This window comes from Cervus elaphus, chromosome 22 (genome assembly GCF_910594005.1).
Source record: "Cervus elaphus chromosome 22, mCerEla1.1, whole genome shotgun sequence".
In the NCBI taxonomy this organism is placed as follows: Eukaryota; Metazoa; Chordata; class Mammalia; order Artiodactyla; family Cervidae; genus Cervus; species Cervus elaphus.
In genome coordinates, this window is record NC_057836.1 from 26,689,259 (window position 1) to 26,707,232 (window position 17,974).

General features: G+C 38.6%; 1 long non-coding RNA gene across 1 annotated transcript in view; it reads right to left on the reverse strand.

Moving 5' to 3' along the window:
• LOC122680624 overlaps positions 1-6,236 on the reverse strand; it is a 40,505-nt gene extending 34,269 nt beyond the window's left edge. Inside the window, exons 1-2 of the long non-coding RNA XR_006336736.1 lie at positions 6,144-6,236; positions 1,895-2,081 (exon numbers count right to left, since the gene is read on the reverse strand). This is a non-coding gene — a long non-coding RNA (uncharacterized LOC122680624). The remainder of the gene's footprint in view (positions 1-1,894; positions 2,082-6,143) is intronic.
• Positions 6,237-17,974: the final 11,738 nt, after the last annotated feature.

Below are 17,974 nucleotides of genomic sequence, written 5' to 3' on the forward strand. Positions count from 1 at the left end.
TATTTCAGTGAATGGTACCACCATTTATCTACCGCCAACATCAGCCACGTGGATGCCATCCTGGATTCCTTCCTCATACTCCACATCAAATCAGTCACCTTGACCTCTTCGTTTATCATCTGACACAGCTGTCAATTCCATTCACTAACCCTCACCATCCTGTCGCCCTTTAAGTTTAGGTTCTCAGTACTTATCCTTTTGATTATTGATTATTTCATTTGACTATACATCAAAAGTTTACCTTTCTTGGTCTTGCTTACTTATTTCTAATTCATTCTTTACACTGTTGCCAATGACCTTTCTAAAATGTCACACTGAGTATGTCACTCATCTACTTTAAAAGGTATCAATGGTTTTCTATTATGTTAAAGATAAAATCAGAACCCTAGTTTATGCTATGTCCTTCATGATCTGCCTTCTTGTCCCTCACAGAATTACCTTTTTCTTTATCCTTATTGATTCCATACCAAACTACTTGCAGTTCCTCAAATGTGACACTTTCTCTTGTCTGTTTTATTCACATGTACTATTCCCTATGCATGGAATATTCTCTGTCTTCCATGATCAACTTCAACATTTGACTCTCAACACAAGGCATTATCTTCTCTACAAAGCATTCCCTTATGTTCATGCTCAAGGTTTGATTTCTACATGGAACTCAGCGTATGCCTTTGGCTTAATGATCATTATATAATGTTTATTTAATTGGTTCTTCCACTAGAATGTGAGCATGTTGATGGTGGGAATTGTGTCTTAAACCTCCACCTCCAGCAACTATTTTTATGCTTGACATGTTGAATTCATTCATCTATTCATTCATTCATTCAACAAATATTAATGTGCAGCTGTTATTTGTCAGGATTTATTTTTTAGTCTTTGAATTAGGTAATGAACAAAACAAAGACCCTACATCATAGGTCGAATTGTGTCTCCTAAAATTCAGGTACGCTTCTTTGGTTGGCAATACACTATGCTTATTCTCACACACGATTCTGGGAAAAAGTCAGTGCTACCCAGGACCCCATTGTAAAGAACAGCAGGAAGATCTACGTGTGGGGCTCTCCTGGAGTCTGCCTCATGCTCCGATGCTCCGTGATTGTCTGACTTCAGTGTGCATCCTTTCATTAAAGGAAACTATAACTATGAGGATAGCAAACTATAACCATGAGGATAGTGGGCTTTAAGTTGGTTCTACTAGTCCTTTCAGCAGACTATTGAACCTGAGGGTGGTATTTGGAACTCCCAAACCTTTCAAAGGCTAAGAAATCTACAGGGCACATTAAATATTTGTGAACATCACTCGATTTGCCACAACCCTCCAAAGTCTATTTTCTGCACAGCAAGTATAGAAATTCTTTAAAAATATAAATCACTTTACTTCTGTGCTCAAAACTTTCTAATGACTTCCCGGCTTATATAGGATGAAATACAAATGTGTTAATATGGATTACGAATGATATATTTACTCGGACCTCTTGAAAACTGTCGGATTTCAGAACGAACTGCTTTCTTTGATCATGGACTGGCTACAGCCTAACCAGCCTTCCCTGATCATGTCTTGTCGTAGGGATTTTTAACTTATTCTTCTTTTTGCATTTAATATCGTTTTCATTGTTTTCCATGTGTCACTCCCCTAATACCTTCCCCAATGCCTCCTACTTTAACATGCACCTTAAATTTCCATAGTAATTTCCACAGGGCCACACCCTATACAGACATCACTTTAACAGTGCAGGTTCCCATAGCCCATCTGCCTGACCATATGCCCAAACCATTAGCCACCACTCATGAGTCAGTAAAAACCTAAATATAGTGGGCTTTTAGTACTATTCGATTTTCCCATCACTATAAGGAAAACAGCATGCAAAACCATTGAAGTGATTTTTTTCCTTACCTCCTTCAATCAGTCTTTGAACCTGCTGGCCTTAATGTCACAGTATTCCAAATAGGATGTTGTTTTTCACCTTGGAAGTGCCATCCACAAACAAAGCAGTTTTTCACTGGTCAATAGAAATCTGCTCATAGGGCACCACTCATGCAATTATGGGATCCAGCATCTCTTCACGTGGCTCCAGTCAGTCCTAGGAAAAAGATGTTACTGCTTAAGAACACTAGTGTCTCCTTGCGCTCCCTAGATAGATTGTTTCTGCACAAACCAATTATATTTTATTATAAAATTCTGAGCCCTGCCCTCTCTATGAAAGCCTTTTTTTTAACATCAAAGACATTATAGTATTTTAGTTTTCAAGATTATTTTACATTTTTCAGTCATAGGAGCTGTTTCAATTAATGTCCAATAGCAAGCCAGGTATTTTTTTACACAAATAAGTGTACTGCATAGTTAAGGTAATTATAAGAAGGAGGAAATGCCTTTAGGAAATAGTCTCTAAACTTTTTAGAGGAAAAAAAAAAAAAGAAATTTCAACTAAGCAGAGGGATCCCAAAAGGCTTCCCTGAGAAGCTGAAATCTATGTTAAAGTCAGATTATCTTAGCCAGATGAGGAAGACTATCTCAGGAAAAGTGTTGTGTCTAGAGACAGCAAGCTGGGGAAAAGCTTGGCACATTTATAAATCTGAATCAGGTCTCCCAAAATGACTATACTGGAGAGTGACTCAACTGGACTGGAGTGACTATACTGGAGAGTGAAGATAAAGAGATAGAAATGCCAGAGGTTTTGTGCACCCAGTTCTCACTGCTACACTTTTTACATCAGCAGCTTATTTTTCTGTGCAATATAATTAAAAACATGGAGACAGGGACACACCTGTAAGTAGAAGGGAATACTATCTCCCAGATGTTACTCATCTTCTCCACAGCAGATACATGTCTTCATAACCTCGATTAGAGAAATACAGGCAGAAAGGATTTTTGCAAGACCAAGGATATCATAAATTCTCTGATGGTTAGCCCAACTCTAGAAATTACATGTAGAGTCTAGGAAGGGTCACCTTTTATAAAATCTAGAGCTGGAAGGCATCTTCCAAGTGCATCTCTTTAATGACAAAGAAAAATTTGAGATTGAAATCTGATATAAAATCCATCAAGTGGATATATTTTTTTCTACTTTTCTTTGAACTTCTCTGTGAATAAAAAAAGTATGGAGCAAAAACACAATAAAGTACAAAGAAAAAAAGAAAAGGTGTTAGGTCTATTCCAAGGTTTTAATTCTAAACTTCTATGTACTTCACCTTCAGATATTTTAATGCTGATCAGTTAAAATGAGTTGTCAGTAAAAATTATGATCACTATTTAAATCAATTTGATAAACATTATATACTAAAAATAAGGCTAAATATCATTCTTGAAAAGTGAAAGTGTGAGTCTCTCAGTCATGTCCGACTCTTTGCAACCCCATGGACTACAGCTGCCAGGCTCCTCTGTTCGTGGGATTCTTCAGGCAAGGATACTGGAGTGGGTAGCCATTCCCTTCTCCAGTGGATCTTCCCTGCCCAGGAATCGAACCTGTATCTCCTGCATTGCAGGCGGCTTCTTTACTGTCTGAGTCAACAGGGAAGCCCCATCATTCTTGAGACAAACTGAAATTCTCGAAAATTATAGCCTTGAAAATATGTGTCTCTTGTGTGTGGTTAACCCAGTTAATTCATGGAGGCTTTCCACCTGAACTCTTTCTATAACCTAAAATGCCTAATCCCCTTAATCCAATTAACTTAATTAATTGCACATATCTTAATTATTCTCTTTAGTTACCTAGTTATTATATATATGACATGAATATTAGGTTCTTTAGATCACTTCCTTTAAAAGGAGAAAGATTATAAAAGCACAAAAATGGATTATGTTATCTGCTTAAAAATGAGAAATTATAGAACAGCGTTAAAGACATAAAAAGAAGAGAATGCAAAATGAAGTTGTTTTTAAATATATTACAGTTCATAATCAAAAGTTTATTAGTAAAGCATTAACTTGAATTTATTTATTCAATGAATGTTAATTAAATAATTTGTCAGATATTGATCTAGGTACAGGGATTAAGTCAGAAATTTAATAAATGATAAACCAAGATTATAGTCTTTGTGGCGGTTAAATTATGGTGGGCAGGAAGGATCAGTAAATAATTTTTAAAAGTTAATTACAAATTATGTTATAAGGTAATAAAGGCTATGGGTGAAAAAGGTAGAGCAGAATATAGGAATATGAAATGCCAGAGAAGGAATGTATCAGGAAGAATTTTATAGTTGGTAATGGTTGACAGGGGCTTCCCAAGTGACTCTAGTGGTAAACAACCCTCTCTGCCAATGCAGGAGACTTATGAGACAGGGGTTCTATCCCTGGGTTGGGAAGATCCCCTGGAGAAGGGCACAGCAATCCACTCCAGTACTCTTGCCTGGAGAATCCCACGGACAGAGGAGCCTGGCGGGCTACAGTCCATGGGGTCGCACAAAGTTGGACACAACTGAAGTGACTCGGCGCGCACACACACACACACACACACACACACACACACACATATATACACACACTCAAGGACTGAGTACATTGGGAGGGTGATTTTGTAGCAAAAATTTGAAGGAGAAAGAAACTATACTGGGAGAAGAATATTTCAAGCAGTTAGAGTGAAACCGCTCGAAAGCCCGGACAGTGTGACCCAGATGGGAAGAGTAGGGGATGAAGACAGGTCATAGAAGACCAGGTCATTCAAGTCCTTGGATGCCTTAATAAGGTCTTGGGATTTAACTAAGAGTAATTTGAGGAGCTCTTAGACGTTTTGATGGAGACAGATACGCTATGGCTTATGTCTTAAAGAATCTTTGTGGCTGCTACACTGAAAATAGATTATGGGGAGTAGAACATAGGAAGAAGTAAGAGAACCAGTTGGGACATGCACTTTTCAATTTTACGTGTAAACCTGGCTAGTGGGTAGCACCCAGTTACTTATTCAAATACGAATCTCGGTGTGACTGTGAAGGTATTTTTATCAATGTGGGTAACATGCATGATCAGTTGACTAACTGAGATATATACGTTTAGTCATGTGGGTAGGCCTCATCCAGTAAGTTCATGGTCTTAAGAAAAAAAATGAAGTTTCCTAGAGAAGATTCCCTGATAGCTCAGTTGGTAACAAATCCACCTGCAATGCAGGAGATCCTGGTTCTATTCCTGGGTCTGGAAGATCCACTGGAGAAGGGACAGGCTACCCACTCCAGTATTCTTGGGCTTCCCTTGTGGCTCAGCTGGTAAAGAATCTACCTGCAATGCGGGAGACCTGGGTTCCATCCCTGAGTTGGGAAGATCCCGTGGAGAAGGGACCGGTGACCCATTCCAATATTCCGGCCTGGAGAATTCCATGGACAGACACAACTAAGTGACTTTCACTTCACTTCAGAGTAGAAGCTCTACTTCAAGACCACAGCATCAACTCCTGTCTGAGTTTACAGCCTGCAAGACTGTCCTACAAATTTTTGAACTTTCCAGTCCCACAACTGTGTCAGCCAACTCCTTAAAATAAGTCTCTTCATCTTACCTGTGTCTATGAGATTCCCAGTTGGTGCAGTGGTAAAGAATTGGCCTGCCAGTGCAGGAGACATAAAGAGAGATATAAAGAGACATAAAGAGAGGAGGAAACGGCAACCCACTCCAATATTCTTGCCCGGAGAATCCCATGGACAGAGGAGCTTGGTGGGCTTCAGTCCATAGGGTCACAAAAAGTCAGACATGACTGAGCACACACACAGACCATAGATCTATATATCTGTAGGTAAACACAATCAATGGGATATGTGGATTTATATATGATATATACAGCAAGTCGCCTACATACGAACATTTCCTTTCTAAGAGGGCATTCTAAAGTCCAATTTGTTCGTGAGTCCAATAAAGTTAGGCTTAGGTTCCCGACTAACACAATCGGCCATATAGTCCTGTACTGTAATAGGTTTATAATGCTTTTCCCACAAATAATATATAAAAAGAAAGACAAAAAGTAAAGAAGACATTTTTAATCTTACAGGACAGTACCTTGAAAAGTACAATAGTACAGTACAACAGCTAGCATACAGGGGCTCGCATCAAGTGAATAGGAAAGAAGAGTTACTGACTGGAGAAGGCAAGAGCAGGTGGGAGATGGTAGAGCTGCAGGATCGTCAGTGATAGGAGTCAACTGGAGGGCAAGCTATCTCATCACCTGGTTCCACGGTCTCAATGATTTTCACTATTGTTTCCGTCTTCATCACTTGGCACTTCTTACCAGGACTAGCTACACCACCATTGCTTTAATGCTTGCTTCTGGAAATCCAGGGCTTGAAATAAAGATACTGTAATAAAGCACACAAAAGTGCAATCAATCACTTGTCGAGGATTCATGCACATGACAAATGTACGCCAAACATGTGAACCAACTTATGTGATTTTACACGCACACGCATATCTGAATCTTTGAAAGTTTGTGACTTGAACGTTCGTATGTAGGGGACTTACTATACTTATACATGTTTGTGTATGTATATCCATATATGTGCATATATATGCTTTATATATGGATATATACACACATATCTTATTGTTTCTGTTTCTCTAGACAATCTTGACTGAAAAACAAGGCTGTTGCTATAATCCATGTAAGACAAACTGGTGGCTGAGAACAGGATGGTATTGGTGTAATAGTGAGAATCACCTGATTCTGCATTTATTTTACTGCCACTGATGTCTACAGAGTATCATCTTTAGAAGTAATTCATCTGAAGTCTGAAAGCAATTTACTACGACACGACAATTCCCCCTGGTTTTGTTTTTTTTTTTTTTAAGGGAGGGTAAAAGTTAGATGTCTGGGAATTTTCTAGACTGTAATTTGAAAGGCACTCAACCTCTACACAGAATTGGTGGCCCTATTCTCAAGCCCCCACCACTGCTGTGAAAGGGAAAGGGAGAAGGCTGAAGGTATAACCTAAGGGTGTCAACTGTTACTTATTGAACAAGAACTTGCACACACGATGTCAGTGATGTGATTAATCATCCTCTGGTCCAAAAAGAAGGTCGTTCACGCTGAAATTTTGATTTATGTGTGCTCTTGCATTATCTCCTAAACCCTAGCCACTTGCCAGCATGCACACTCTAATGAGTTTGGCATTTGTGTAGGACTTTAGAAACATTAAATAATGAATCCCTCTAGAAAATCCTCTTGTGTTACTACATCCTACTCAATTTCTAAGTGGAGAAAATACAGATGATGCATAATTTGACTAAATCTTCACATCAAGTGAGTAGAGGAGTAAAGGATAATTAAATGTGTTCCAACATTATATTATAGAATAATTAAATGTGCCTCATAGAGCCCACGGGACACCACAGACCTAAATAACTGAAGATTTCAACTTTATCAAGGAAATCAGGAGAGTAGGCTAATCTTCAAAGGACTTTTTTATTTACTAGAGTTAATATTATCTAATATTCCTTGTGGCTTAGCCATAATTCTCCAGCTAGCATGATGCTTTCTCACAAACTGACTACTTTTAATGAATCATAACTTACATGTAAATTTAACCCTCTTCTTTAAAATGTAAGGTAATAAATTTTATAATTTTTTGTCTTTTTAAAAACTGTTTCTTTGACATGGAGTTAAAATTCATTGCTATACCACTATGGTAAAATGCCTTGTAGCTCTCATGTTTGGCTTTGATCACCAACTACTACTAAACATATCTGTGTGTCTGAAACTTTGCAACGCTATGTCATAAACCAAAATGCTAACAGCAATAATCTATGTGACGATGGCAGCTGCTGAGATATCAAAATAGATTTTCTCTAAAAAGCTCCAAGTTTTTTCGACCTGCACCTTACAATGCACAGAAAAGAAATTTACATAGTTATAGCAGGCATATGGTAAAGATTTTTACTAAGAAAAAATATACATCCTAAAACATATACTGATCTGTACTAACCTGGCCTTCTCACGTTTGGTGATGAACAGAAATCAAGGGCTCAATATTTTTGCAAGTTAGACTGTTTTATATAATAATTTACCATATTAAGCAAGACCTTCAGGGGACTTTGTTCTTAGGGTCACTATGAGTGAAAACAAACAAACAAAAACCCCTAAACAAAACAACTACTCATTTTTGAAGTTGACTGCTAGAAAGGTTACCTTGAAACTAAATAGAATATGAGAAAAAAAATATTTTAAATCACCTAAAGAAGTTATGATTATGGGCACAGATTTGCAGCCAGCCTTGTTTACATCAGCTGGAGGGGTGGGGCCAAGAAGCTTCAAGCTTTATCTTGGTTTGTGGTGCTCCTAGACTGGTAGTGCCCCCAGGGGCACAACAGAAGCAAATGCAAATCCTCTAGAGTAAGACTCTATCTGTAGTGTATTAACAGATCTGCAAATAATTTCATGAGTGCAGTAATAATGGAAAAATAAAACTAAGTAGGTACCAAAGAAATAAGACATTTGGAAGGGAATCCAGAGGAAAAAAACTTACAATGATCTCAAGTATTGGAAGCATCAAACATAAACCAGCATTTAAAAACTGTATTTACAAGATTTAAAGAAGAAAAATGGTAAGCTTTAAAATATCTTTAGGGTACATGAGGAAACGGGCTTCCCAGGTGGTACAGTGGTAAAGAATCCGCTACCCAATGCAGGAGGTGCAGGAGACGTGGGTTCGATCCCTGGGTTGGGAAGATTCCCTGGAGGAGGAAATGGCAACCTGCTCCAGTATTCTTGCCTGGAGAATCCCACGGAAAGAGGTGCCTGGTGGGCTACAGTCTGTCCATAGGGTCACAAAAGAGTCAGACACAACTGAGTGAGGACAGCAACAACAGCACAATGTCTACTTAAGAAATAAAGACTGCATTAGGTTAAAAAAAGACCGCATGGTGTTCACAAGAGTCACATCTAAAACACAGACACAGAAAGAGTGAAAGGAAAAGAATAAAGAACACACATAAAATACAACTGATTTGGTTTTACTAATATCAGAACTAAACTGACCCTAAGATAAAAATTTTTGATAAATGTAAAATTTATTAAGATAAAATAAATATTAATTGTGAAAAGATGTGAAATAAAATATGGAAGAAATACAAGGAGAAATAGACAAATTATTAATCATAGTAGAAATTTTAAAATATTTTTTCAATAACAGTAGGGAAAATAGAAAAAAAAATCATTAAAGATATAGGAACTTTGAAAAATAAAAACCCAGCATAGACTGGGTATCTCTTTGTATCTATATATTTCTATAGTAATGCATGTGAATATATTTATATATACATATAATGCTGTATTTAGCAGCTGGGGAATATATAGTCTTTTTACGTACTATTGGAACAACTATGAATACTGACCTTTTTCTGGGCCATAAATCAAATTTTATTGAATAGCTAAGGATGAAGATAATAACAATTAAGCTAAATTAAGTGGGAAAAAAGATATCTGGAGAAATCTCCTTTTATTTGAAAACTAAGAATTTAACTTCTAAGTAATCGTGTCAAAGAAGAAAATAAGAAAACATCAGCTAAATGATAACAATAATGAAAATTTTAGCTCATATTAAACTTTGCATTATAGAATGCAGCTAAAGTCCCACACAGAGGAAAAAAATCACATGTAGGAGAGAGAAAGAGACTAATGAGCTAAGTATCTATCTTATACAGGAGAAACAAACAGGGAAAATAAAAAATAGAAACAGAAATTAACACAATGGAAAATGTTCAATAAAGAGCATTTAAAAAGCCCGAATTGTTTTTTATCAAAAACTACTGTTAAATTGATGACCTCTTAGTGTCATTCTGCTTATTTAACTTATATGCAGAGTACATCATGAGAAATGCTTGGCTGGATGAAGCACAAGCTGGAATCAAGACTGCTGGAAGAAATATCAATAACCTCAGATATGCAGATGACACCACCCTTATGGCAGAAAGCGAAGAAGAACTAAAGAGCCTCTTGACGAAAGTGAAAGAGAGTGAAAAAGTTGGCTTAAAGCTCAACATTCAGAAAACTAAGATCACGGCATCTGGTCCCATCACTTCATGGCAAATAGATGGGGAAACAGCAGGAACAGTGGCTGACTTTATTTTGGGGGGCTCCAAAATCACTGCAGATGGTGACTGCAGCCATGAAATTAAAAGACGCTTACTCCTTGGAAAGAAAGTTATGACTAACCTAGATAGCATAAAAGCAGAGACATTACTTTGCCAACAAAGGTCCATCTAGTCAAGGCTATGGTTTTTCCAGTGGTCATGCATGAATGTAAGAGTTGGACTATAAAGAAAGCTGAGCACCAAAGAATTGATGCTTTTGAACTGTGGTGTTGGAGAAGACTCTTGAGAGCCCCCTGGATTGCAAGGAGATCCAACCAGTCCATTCTAAAGGAGATCAGTCCTGAGTGTTCATTGGAAGGACTGATGCTGAAGCTGAAACTTTAATACTTTGGCCACCTGATAGGAAGGATTGATTCATTTGAAAAGATCCTGATGTTGGGAAAGATTGAAGTCAGGAGGAGAAGGGGACGACAGAGGATGAGATGGTTGGATGGCATCACTGACTCAATGGAGATGAGTTTGGGTAAACTCCAGGAGTTGGTGATGGAAAGGGAGAACTGGCGTGCTGTGGTCCATGGGGTCGCAAAGAGTCAGACACGACTGAGCAACTGAACTGCTTAACTGATGACGCCTTAGAGTAGTTTAATTATGACAAAAGAGAGGAGGCCCAAGTTGTTGCTGTATAGTTACTAAATCATGTCTGACTCTTTGGGATCCCGTGGACTGTAACCCGCCAGGTCCCTCTGTCCATGGAATTCTCCAGGCAAGAATACTCAACTGGCTTGCCATTTCCTTCTCCAGGGGATCTTTCCAACCCAGGGGTCAAACCCGCATCTTCTTTATCGGTAGGCAGATTCTTTACCACTGAGCCACCAGCAAAGCCCACAGGCCCATGTAAATAGTATCAAAGTGGAGACATTTTGCCCAATCCTATAGATACTAAAGAAATATCAATAGGATGATATAAACAACTTTCAGTAATAAATTTACACCTTTAGATAAAGCAGATACATTTCTGGAAAAACAGAATCATCCAAAAGTGATTCCAGAAGGGAAAGCTAAATAGTATTAATAAATACACAGATGCTAAGAAATTAAACCATTAATCAAAAGCCTCCCCACAAAGAAACTCCAATTGCAAATGGCTTCTTTAATGGATTCTGCCAAATATTCAAAGAAGGAAATAATTCCATCTTCTCAAACTCTTTCAGAAAATAAAAGTAGAAATTACACCCTCCTGCACACAGTTGTATGACACTACTATAACCTTGAAAAAACACTGGCAAGAATATTTCAGGAAAACTTAAATAATGCCACTTTCACTAGTGAATATAGATGCAAATCTCCAATATCAAACATTAGATAATTAAATCCACATATTAATATATCTAAACAAGAATCCTGTATCTTCTCCTGGTAAAACCCAGGGGTGTACTGCAATTCAGCTGCGGTGCTTACCACCCAGAATTAGCACAGACTTCCTACGTGGCTCAGTGGTAAAGAATCTGCCTGCCAACGCAGCAGATGCAGGAGACGCGGGTTCCATCCTAGGATGGAAGATCCCCGGGAGGAGGAAATGGCAAACTCACTCTAGTATTACTGTCTGGAAAATTCCATGGACAGAGAAGTCTGGCGGGCTACAGTCCATAGGATTGCAGAGTCCGACACGAGTGGGCAATTGCGCAGGAGCACGAACTGCAAGTTTAAAGAGCACAGTCGTCAACAAGACTACCCTGACTGTGGGCTCTGGCAATACTTCGGGAGGTCCCGATGTCAAAGACAAAGACTACTGGGGTTCCCGGGGAAAACTAAGATGGCATCTAGGTGATAAGGCCTAACCTCTTCGTTTGCGCTTCATCTGGTTTCACTTGCCTGTAAGGAGCCGTTTGCAGGGACCTTATTCCCAACACAGTGGGTCAGAGTTCCCAGCTCCAAACTTCGGTGCAGGACACCCTAACTTGGCGGCATGTGCAGAAGCTCTGTCCTTCTCCTGGTTCAAGATGGCACTGGTGCGCGGACTGCAGAGAAGTGTCCGCCTCGGCAATCTGCGGCGTGTGACCAGTGCGCCTGCGCCCAGCCCCTGAAGAGCCCCGCCCCTTTCTCCTGGAGGAGGAGATCCCTGCAAGGCAGCCTTGCCCACAGCCTTTGGGCACGGCGAGTGTCTAAAGCACAAAGTCGCACATCTCCATTTAAAAAAAAGAAAGAAACAACTTAATTTTATTTATTTGCTTATCTGCACTGGGTCTTAGTTACCGCTTGCAGGATCTTTGGTCTTCATTGCATAGCATGCAGAATCTTTAGTTGAGCTTGAGAAATCTTAGTTGTGGCATGTGGGATTTAGTTCCTTCATCAGGGATCCAACCCAGGACCCCTGTATTGGGAGCGTGGAGTCTTAGCCACTGAGCCAGTAGGGAAGTCCCCTCCACTCATTGATTAAGCTTACCTTTGATGCTGAACTGAATTCAATCATCTTATTTTATTGGCATGTGACACCAGGCAAAAGGACTCTTATTGGGGACAGACTTGAGAGTGTTGGTCACACCATGTTTCCCAAACTCACACTTCTGACTGACTGGTTATAAATCCGGGAGTTTCCACAAACCCTCCCAGCTTTGATAATTTGCTAGAATGTCTCAAAGAATTCTTATAATAACAATTTCATCATGAAGTATACAGATCAGGGACTTCCCCGGTGTCTCAGACAGTAAAGAATCTGCCTGCAATGCAGGTGACCCATATTCCATCCCTAGGTCAGGAAGATCACCTGGAGAAGGGAACGGCAACCCACTCCAGTATTCTTGCCTGAGGAATTCCATGGACAGAGGAGCCTGGTGGGCTCCAGTCCATAGCGTTGCAGAATCAGACACGACTAAGTGAATAACACACACTTGTAGATCAGGAGGCCCAGCCAAATGGACACATATAAAGCAGGAGGGGAGATTGGATTTGTCATTGAATTGATCAACATATTGATAATTTACTGCAATACTAGGCCAGAAGAGAAAAATCTAATTTTCTCAATAGATGCAGCAGAAACACATCTTCCATTCATACCAAGACTCTGTAAATGAGGACTTAATAATAGTCACTGTAGATATTTCCCATCTCATGCTCAGGAGACACATCTGGTCATTAAATTCTCCAGTTTTCTGGAGATATTATTAAATTCTCCAGTTTTTCATTGAATCTTTCTCCAGTTTTATTGAGATATTATTGACATACAACATATGTAACTGTAAGATGCAGGATGTGAGATTTTTGTACACTTATGTATTAATATTATAATGTAGGGCTTCCTTGGTGGTGCAGATGGTGAAGAATCTGCCTGCAATGCACAGGAGGAAATGGCAGCCCACCCCAGGATTCTTGCCTTGGGAATTCCATGGACAGAAGAGCCTGGCAGGCTAGAGTCTGTGGGGTTGAAAAGAGTAAGATATGACTGTGTGACTAACACTTCACTATCACAATTAAGTTAGTGAACACTTCCATCCACTCACATATTCACCATTTGTGTGTGTGTGTATGTGTGTGTGTGGTGATAACTTTTAAGGTCTTCTATCTTGAAACTTTCAAGTATATAATACAGTACTATTGATTACAGTCACTATGCACTGTGCATTCCAGACCTGATTAGCTGTATCATTTATAAGTACTTTTTTTTTAATCAGTCTTTTCTTTCTATCTGTGTCTGGCCTTGGTTGTCTCTCATTGGAACTACTTGAATTGCCTTTTTGTTGAGTTATTTTCATTACTATTGCTCATCTGCCATTCCTACCCTAAACGTTCTAAGATTTAAGTCTGTTTACTTTGCTCAATATTTTTCATCAAATCTCCATGGTTTAGAGCATGAAATTTGATACTTTGAGGCTCCCTATACCACTGGACAAATAATCTTCCCTCATATTACTTATAAGTTAGAAACATCAAACTTCCAACTTCAAAAGTTGCCATGCCTACTCATGTTTTAGGAATTTTTAACAGTTAAATGCAATAAAAATTATGGCTTACATTTCCATAGTGTTTAGTCTGAGAGAGACATGCTCTAACTTGTATTATAGTATTTTATTTTATAATAGAGAGTATTATTATCATCCTTCCTTTTTTTTTTTAAGATTTTGTTTAGCACAGTTTTAGGTTCACCGCAAAATTCAGAAAAGGTACAAATATTTCCCATATACCCTCTGTCCCCACACATATATAGCCTCCCCTCTTCTCAATGTCCCCGACCAGAGTGGGACATTTGTTACAGCTGATGAACCCACTTTGACACACCATAATCCTCCAAAGTTCATATTTTACTTTGGAATTCACCGTTGACATTGTACATTCCAGGGCTTGGAAAAATGAGCAAAGACACGTATCATTATAGTATCATACAGGCTATTTTAACTGCCCTACAAGTCTCAGTGCTCTGCCTACTTGACTCTTCTTTTTCCTTCCAGCAGCTGGCAATCACTGATTCTTTTTTTACTCTCTCCATAGTTTTGCCTTTTCCAGAATGTTATATAGTTGAAATCATTCAATATACAGCCTTTCACACTGACTTAAAGCAATAGGCTTTCAGATTCTTTCATGTTTCTTTTTAGTGTTGAATAACATTCTGTTGTCTTGATGAACCACAGTGTATTTATCTATTTACCTACTGAAAAACAGGGCTTCCCAGATGGTGTTGTGGCAAAGAATCCACCTACCAATGCAGAAGACACTGGAGACACAGGTTGGATGCCTTGGTCAGGAAGATCCCCTGGAGTAGGAAATGGCAACCCACTCCAGTATTCTTGCCTGAGAAATCCCAAGGACAGAGGGCTCTGGTAGTCTACAGTCCAGGGATCATAAAGAGTTGGACACGACTGAGCACGCATGCATTGAAAGACAAGTTGGTTGTTTCCAAGTTTGGGCAATTCTGAATAAAGATGTTATAACAGTCTTGTACATGTTTATGTGTAAACACACATTTTCAACTTTTTTGGATAAATACTAAGGAATACAATTGCTAGATCATGTGGTAAGAGTATGTTTCAGTCCAGTTCAGTTCGGTTCAGTTCAGTCCCTCAGTTGTGTCTGACTCTTGGCGACCCCATGGACTGCAGCACGCCAAGCCTCCCGGTCCATCACCAACTCTCGGAATTTGCTCAAACTCCTGTCCATCGAGTCGGTGATGTCATCCAACCATCTCATCCTCTGTCATCCCCTTCTCCTCCTGCCTTCAATCTTTCCCAGCATCAGGGTATTTTCCAATGAGTCATTTCTTCGCATCAGGTGACCAAAGTATTGGAGTTTCAGCTTCAGCATCAGTCCATCCAATGAATATTCAGATCCTTTAGGATTGACTAGTTTGATCTCCTTGCAGTCCAAGGGACTCTTAAGAGTCTTCTCCAATACCACAGTTCAAAAGCATCAATTCTTTGGTGCTCAGCTTTGTAAGAAACTGCCAAACTGTTTTCCAAAGTAGCTGTATCCCTTCTTTCTTGATGAGGTAACAGAGGACACACGATATTGAGTCACTTTTTCCAACTAAAGGCAGACCTGGGATCAGAATTCAGTTCTTGTAACTGCTAGCTTACTGCTCCTTCTAAATTGGAGTTACCTTTTTATATGCATTTTGGATCACAAAGTCATTCCTCAATAGCGACCAACTATTTTGGTCACTCTATGACAATTTCTTTTTTTTTTTTTAATTTATATTTACCGTTTCCCCTGTCCTTCCTGTCCTGTGTTATTGGTTACTAGACATTTTCTCTTCCCTATCTCATTTGTATATGCCTTTGTCAGAAGAATGATGACATTATAGAAGATAGAGTCAGTTCTGTTCTTTCTCTTTCTCTTAGTCTGGGACTACAACATGGAATATTTTATTTGTATCCACCTTGGAGAACTCATATAACTATGTTCATGACTTATTGATAAGTAAATAAGGTTATTTCTTTTTTTATCAGACTTTTTATTTATTTATTTATTTTTGGCTGTGCTGGGTCTTCATTGTGACACGTGGGCTTTCTCTAGTTGCAGTGCATGGGCTTCTCGTGGTGGCTCCTCTTGTTGCAGAGCATGGGTTCTAGACACATGGGCTTCAGTAGATGCAGCACGTGGGCACAGTAGTTGCAGATCGCAGGTTCTAGAATGCAAGCTCAGTAGTTGTGGCACTCAGGCTTAGTCACCCCATGGCATGTGGAATCTTCCCAACTAGGAGTCCAACCTGTTTCCCCTGTGTTGGCTGGCAGGTTCCTAACCACTGAACTACCAGGGAATTCCCAGTAAGCTTGTTTCTATAATTCATCTAGATTAGTTTTCTCTCTCTGTTTTTTTTTTTTAAAAGAGAAAACTTTTTGCCAATACGTTAAGTTTAAATTAATTTCATCAAGTAATATTTTTGAAAGATTTCTTTTCTTCTATCCTATTTATGCTATAGTCTTACTCGCTCAGTTGTATCTGACTCTTTGTGACCTCATGGACTGTAGCCTGCCAGGCTTCCCTGTCCATGGGATTTTCCAGGCAAGAATACTGGAGTGGGTTGCCATTCACTTCTCCAGGGGAACTTCCTGACCCAGGGATCGAACCTCTGTCTCCTACATACTTAGGTACAATTTGTTATCTTTAAATCTAGGAAGAGCTCATAATGCATGTCTGGTAAATATACCAACGAGGATTAAGTTCATACTTGAAGGCAATTTGCAATGGTGTCACTTTTCTAACCTAGCCTTTTTAATAGCATTATAGCATTATCTATTTTTATAATCAATTAGCAGAATTTCCTTGCATTGCCACTGAAAATTTTAAACATGTAGCTAGTCAACATTTGAATTTTGATTGATTGCTTATTGACCAACATATACAATATTTAAAAATCTATACACTTTAGTTATTTGCATGATTTAGTATTTTCAACAGCTGCTGCCAACTATTCACATCACAGATGACTATATGTTCCAAATGATAGGAAAAAAAGGCTGACATGCCAATTGTAAACCTGTAACTTTGTTACAAAAGCAACACATTGAATCATCCAAGAAGTACATTAAGTAAACCTGGACTGCACATATTTTTAAATTGAAAATATCAGAATTAATTTACTGGAAACCCCCATGGGAAGTAACTATATGTCACAGGTGCCAAATTAGAAATCTCCAGGTTATAAGATCATAACCCCTAGAGGAATATTTATCTGTATGTTTACTTAATATCTAACAGCATGTGAAATTTATTTATTAATATGCCTGCAGGTTTTTCTCTAATCCCACTTCTCAAGATGCACACACATAGATAGAAAGCCAGGAGGGGGTGAATTGCCCTGGAACTGTTTCCATCTAAGCTGAAAAATATGGTTATAATGGGAAAAGCAAAAGTTGTTCTCCTTCTGACCTTGAACATTTATGCACATCCAAAGTAAAATATGTGGGCAAATTCTAAGACCTACATTCATGGCGTCTTCCCTGCCATACCCTTAGTCCAACCTAAAGTGAGCATTGATTGCACTGCCTTTGAGAATAACTTATCTATAGGCCTTATTTTATCATTCCTTCAGTTATAGTTTATAGGTATCACTCTTACTTCCTTTGGATGCTCTACATTGATAGAGATCTTGGTGTGATCATTTGTTTTAATACGTGACACATAGCAAAGTGACTTTGTACATTGACATCTACCAAATATTTATTAAATGCATTGAGTTTGAATTGAATTATATTTATGTATGTAAAAATTTAAACATGTAAACCAATGAGTAAGGGTAATGATATCAAAAAGGAAGGATAACAGTTTTTTAAACTGGCAAAGAAATACATTTCAGAAAGTTTTAGAATGCAATTTTCAAAAGTACTTTCATTTTTCAAGGGAAGCTATGATACCTGACAGTATTAAACACATGGATTTCTGACTTAATTTTTGTCTATACAAAAATAAAGTACACAAGTGAAGCGACTGTCTGGATAATTTAAACCAAAACATTTCTGCTTCAATTTTCTATGTGTTTTG